This window comes from Otolemur garnettii, unplaced genomic scaffold (assembly GCF_000181295.1).
Source record: "Otolemur garnettii isolate 467f Iridium unplaced genomic scaffold, OtoGar3 scaffold00083, whole genome shotgun sequence".
In the NCBI taxonomy this organism is placed as follows: Eukaryota; Metazoa; Chordata; class Mammalia; order Primates; family Galagidae; genus Otolemur; species Otolemur garnettii.
In genome coordinates, this window is record NW_003852478.1 from 7291542 (window position 1) to 7296985 (window position 5444).

Below are 5444 nucleotides of genomic sequence, written 5' to 3' on the forward strand. Positions count from 1 at the left end.
AGGGACATTTCTCCATTCCAGATTTATGATTCTCTCCGTGCATTAACTACAATTTTACATGTTCTTTTTCTACCTTTCAAAGAGAATACAAAACCATAGTAGTGTAGGAAAATAACCCCCAAATTGGGAGGCAAACTCATTCTGGAAATGATGGGCTGTTAGTAGTTTCAGAAAGCGTCTTTCCCGGCAGCGCATCAACACCTCCCCCTTTCTCCCCCCACTATCCCATCTGGTCCGCTTCTCCCCGCCCCCCAGTTGTTGTCGAAGTCTGGGGGCTGGGACTGGACCCCCTGATTGCGTAAGAGCAAGAGCCAAAGCGCGATCTGGAGCCTGGGAGACTCAGAGCGCTGGGAGTGCAAGAAACTTTTATTTTGAAGAGGCCCAGGTGGAGGGGGGGGGGCTTTATTTCCTGACAGCTATTTACTTAGAGAAAATGATTAGTTTTAGAAGGATGGACTATAACATTGAATCAATTACAAAACACGGTTTTTGAGCCCAGTACTGTTGGAGCTACAGGGAGAGAATCAGAGGAAGGGACGACGAGCGAGGACTGGAGGCCGTGGACGCACTTTCCGCCCCGTGTGTAGGGTTTTCAGCGCAGACTGACATAAGAGGAGGTAAGGGAGAAGAAAAAATGATTTTTGTTTTTAAGGGAAATCCCTGATCAGACTGTGGGGCTAGAAAGACTGAAGTATTATAACTTCAAACTTTGGGCAATAAGGAAAAAAAAAATGGAGCTGAATTCCGGTTGTGTGTCCAGAGAGTAATTTTTTTTCTGAATAAACTTTACTCGGGGAGATAACCATAGAGTTAGGGCTTAAAAAACACACATTTTCCAGACCTATTTTTAAAAGCGATGTTTTTCTAACAACCCTATGGCCTCCCAAAGAAATTGTTTAGGTTTACATTTTTGAGGTTTCTTTCGGCAGTGGGGGTGGTGTTCGCGAGTGACGCTGGGGGTGGAGCGGAGGTGTTTGCCCCGCTCTTGGCAGTGGGTCCTGGAAGGCGACAGGTTTTAAATGAGTATTTTCATTCCTGGCCCGCGGTTTGGCGGGACAGCGCTGCAGCCGGTGGTGTGGAGCGCGTCTGGGGGATCAAGGGAGGTAGGGAGAGAAGAGCGCTAAGTGGGGCGCGGGAAGGGGTTCAGGGCGGGGGAGGCGTGAAGGGCTCGCCTGGAGGCCGGACCTCGGTGCTGGCTGGGTGCACATGGCGCCAGCCGAGCGCGCGTAATTACTGGACGGCGCTGCGCTTGGTGCGAGTCGGGGCCAGATTAAGCACGGCAGTGGGCCGGCTGCAGGACAAGCAAGCGGCGCGGGCTTTGGCGACAATTTGGGGTGCTCTCTCTAGCGGTTTGCCAAGTTTGAGGTGCGGGGGAGAGCGGGCGCCCCCCGGGCAGTGAGCTCGGGTTGCAGCCTTAGCGCGGGGGCGACAGCGGCGGCGCAGGCGGGCGGTCTGGAGTAATGACGAACACATTTGGCCCGGAGTGAAGAAGTCGTCGTCGCCTTGCATTCCAGCAACTGGGATTTGAGGAATTTCGAACTGCACTCCAAGGGGCCCTCATTCATTGTGCATGGTGGCCCTTACCCCCCACCATTCTTGGTCCCCTTCCTCGGTGAATAATTTCTTCAAAGCCGGGCTCAGTCCGGCTGCACGCAGCGAATGAGGAAGGGTCTCCAGAAAAGTGCCGAACTCTTCTGGGGAAAATTTAGCTAGGAACGACTAGGAACCGGGGAAACGTGGCTGCAGGTAAGACAAAAAGTTGGGAGGCGAACCGCCCTCATCTGCTCCATCAGGGTAGTGGAGCTCTGCCCCCCGCCCCAGACCCCTCTCCGCTCGGGGATGCGTGGCACTTGCGGTCTGCGCTCGCCCTTCTCTGCCCGGCCCCCTCCAGTCGTCCCACTCCCTTCCTCTCCTGGGCTTCAGCGACGTCTGTGCGTGTTCCTCCTTCCCTTGCCGTCTATGCCCATGGAAATTGGTTTTTACTCATGGAGATTAACTCCTCTCAGCAGCGCCAGGGAAGAGGGCGGCGTCCATTTGGCTCTGAAACTGGGGATCAGAGGTTCTATTAGGAAAGGTTGTCGACCAGCTCAGAGCGAAGAGTGTGCCCAGACCAGAGTAGGGCTGCTGGAGGGAGCCAGATGTGCAGAGCGGCAGGTAGCCTGGTCTCACGTCTTGGTCTGGAAGTGCCAAGCTGGCTGGCTTAGCTGTCGTCTCTCCCGCAGCCGTAGAGTGAGTCCCGCGCCTAGCTTCCCCGCCCTGTTGAGACTTGAGGATGTGTGGAGTGTCTGGAAGAATTTGCCACTCACTGGATCTCCCCAGGATGGGAGGCTAGCTGGAGGCCCCCCTCATGTCCGGACCGCCCTGCGCGGGGCCGAGCTGCCCGGAGAAGCCCTGGGCTGGGCGGTGTGGGAAATGGCTTTTTGGCTCCGTGGCTGAATTGCTCAACGTTTTGGACCGACTCGCCTCGCCGCGGTCGCTCCAGACCAGAACTAGGGAAGTTTTTGGAGCAGGGGGAGGGATCCAGGACAAACGAGGCACGACAGTCCTCGGCTGCACATCTCCCGGACTAATGTTCCCCCAGGAGGGCAGAAAGAGGTGCCCCGGCGTGAGCACCTCAATCGTTGCTTTTTACACCCCGCCCGGTCCCCCCACCCCCGATTTGGCCAACCTGGACCCTGACACTGCGGCGTTGCACCCACCTCCCCTGCCTCCTCCTTTCTACATCCCGCACAATGAGGGTCCCCTCCTGGGGTCCCCGAAAGGCGTGGGGCCGACCAGCTGCTCTTTGATGCCCGCCCTGGTCAGTCCCAGCTTCGGAGCTCTTTCAAGGTCCTACTTTTGGATTGACCCCAGTGCATCTAGACTTCGCTCAGGAGAGCGAGGGGTTCGGGAGAAGAGGGGCGCGCCGGGACCCAGCCCGGCGCTGGTCCCTGACGCCCTGGTTCTTACTTGCTCCCACCCTTAAATCGAGAGGGACCGAAGCGGAGCCCAGGCTCCCAGTTCTCGGCCTCTGGGCTGCTTTCCTCCCGGGACGCGGGCAGGGGAGGAACACAGGGGAGGGGCCTCGGGCCGGGCTTTCCAGCTGCAAACGCGTCTGGCGCCGAGGCGGGTCCATTTGGTGCCTCCTGGGGACAGACTGTGGGCGGCGCGCATCGCTGAGAAGCGTTTTGGGGACGTGGTGGCCAGCGCCTTCCTGCAGACCCTGGCGGGCGGGACTCCCTCCGACCTCCGGGGAACTGCGACCAGGTTACATGTTGCTGGTGGAAAAGTGGCAATTTTAGGGAAAGAGCTAAAAGTCAGCTCGGTGACCAAAAGGTGCGGCTCTCAGCGTCTTTCGCGTTCAGCCTAAGGTGGGGGGATCTTTCGGGCTCGCCCCGGATGCGATGCACGGTCGGGGGCAAATTGCTTCTCCCCACTGCACTCCAGTCCCGGCTCTGACGATGCTTGTCTTCTGCTGAAATGGCTCGGCGGCGGCATTTCTTTTTGTTTTAAACAGAATGGCAAACGAGGGATGGGCTGGAAAAGTAGATTGTAGGAGGGGATAAAGGGAACCCCGGAGGTGGGATACTTTCCTGCCTCCTATCGCAATCTACTCTCTCCTGCCAAAAGGGAACGAGAGGCGCGGACGCGAGCGGGTGTGGGCACTGGCGAGCGTCGGTCAAGGTGGGCACTAGGTAGGAAAGGCCGGGTTCTTAAAAGCCGAGAGGGCACGGGCGCTGCTCCCTGGGCCTTCCCTGTGAGCTGCAGCCCCCGGCCGTGAGGCTGTCAGGCCTATAGGAGGCGCTGGCGAGCGTCTGTAACCCTAAACCCCTGTACCCCTCTCCCCCAACCCCCCCCGCCCCTCTCCCTCCACCCCGCCCGGCCCCCTCTCTAGTCTCAGTCGAAAACAATGCAAACTCCGAGCGTCGTGCCTGGGGCGCGGCAGCCTCTGCTGCTCTGAGGGCCGGAGCGGGGCTGGCAGGGGCGAGGGTCCCCCGAGCGGCCAGGCGTCGCCACCAACTCCAGGGTGACCGAGCCACGGAGGGCGCAGAGGCGGCGGGAGGGAGAGCAGACCAAGCCGTGTTTGTATGGGTGTGTGTGTGGGGTCGGAGGCCGGACGGAGCCAGGGTGTGGACGGTCACAGCGCGGCACCTCCCCGGCGAAGGCTAGCTAGCCGCGGTCCCGGCTGCGCTGTCGGGGACCCTGAGCCTCAGCGGCGGGGCGGCGGGGCGGGCGAGCGGGGTAAGATTCGCGGGGCTGCCGCGCCCTCTAGCGGGCGCCGCGGCACGTCCCGCTTTCCGCCAGCCCCGGGCGGTCGGCGCCGCTGCGGCAGCGGAGCGCGGCGCTGGGTCCCGGGGGCCAAACTTAGAGTAACCAAATTTAGGCTAACCTAGTCCACCTCTCTCCCGCCTCGGGGTCTCCATCAGACGCCCCGCAGGCCCTGAGTGGGCCCGGGAGGCGCTGAGGTTCCCGGATTTGGGATTGAGAGCAGGGGCGTGATTTTAAATGAATGTGGGGGAAGCAGAGGACAGTGGAGGTGGACGGTCCCGCGCACTCTTGGGGAGGCCGGCTCCGCTTTCTGTGTTCCAGTCGCTCTCAAGTTCTCCTGCCGCGCAGGCGGCCTGTTGCTGTTTGTTTGTTTTACGACCCTGCATTACTGTGCAAGGGAACAGTGGTTCCCAATAAGCCCTTACTTCTCCGGCTGCGTGGCCGTCTCGGCCCCGGCGGCGGGTTTATGCGGGGTGACAATGGCGCGCGATCCGAGGGGGCGGCAAGGCTGAGGTGATGAGAGATGGGCTACTGGAGTCCGAGTGGCGAGTCCTGCTGAGCCTCTGCGGCCCGGCGGACAGCGCGGTCTCCGGGTCTCCCGGGCCCTGGCACAGCCGCTGACGGTGACCGGGGTGCGATGCCTGCCCCACACTCAATTCTCCTGGGGCCCCGACCAGATTTAGACATCTTCGGAGTTTTCTTATTCCTGTTTCCACTCTCCGCAATTTCTACTGCAGTAACCACAAAAAGATTGGAAGTTAAGATTTGGGACGTTTTAGCTCAGAATTCCTTACAGCTGCGTCTGCGTGTCCGCGGACCCCTGGATACGGGTCCTTGGACCAACACTGCCATCTGCTGGCCGCTGCCGAGAACTGCTACGACCCTCCGAGAAGGGGCTTGGCGGAGATTCCGAGCATGTGTGACGTTAGGAAGATACCTTTTTCTCCCAGTAGGATAGTGAAAGATGGTGACTGATTATCCCTTCCTGCGAAGCTGCCAGAATGGTTGGACAGACCACATTTACTTGGTGGACATTTGTGTTGTTTGTCTCCTTAGATGTTAATCCTTTGCATTTATATACTGAGCATGTCCTTATCGGCGCAGGCCTGTTTGAGGACAGTAGGCGGTGTCTGTGCTCTGGTTTATGAGTGAGGAGACCTAGTGTGGGGGCTTGGGGACCTCAAGTGTGCCACAAG

General features: G+C 59.4%; 1 protein-coding gene across 2 annotated transcripts in view; it reads left to right on the plus strand.

Annotated features, from left to right (window-relative positions):
- The first annotated feature begins 453 nt into the window (after window positions 1-453).
- Window positions 454-5444, plus strand: part of PDGFRA (platelet derived growth factor receptor alpha) — a 46321-nt gene continuing 41330 nt past the window's right edge. The window contains exon 1 of one of the 2 annotated variants that reach the window (XM_023515990.1): window positions 454-617. The gene's annotated coding sequence lies outside the window, so the exon portion shown is untranslated. Of the gene's footprint in view, window positions 618-3293; window positions 3316-5444 lie in introns of those variants that run through there. The other variant, XM_023515991.1, reaches the window with a different exon arrangement.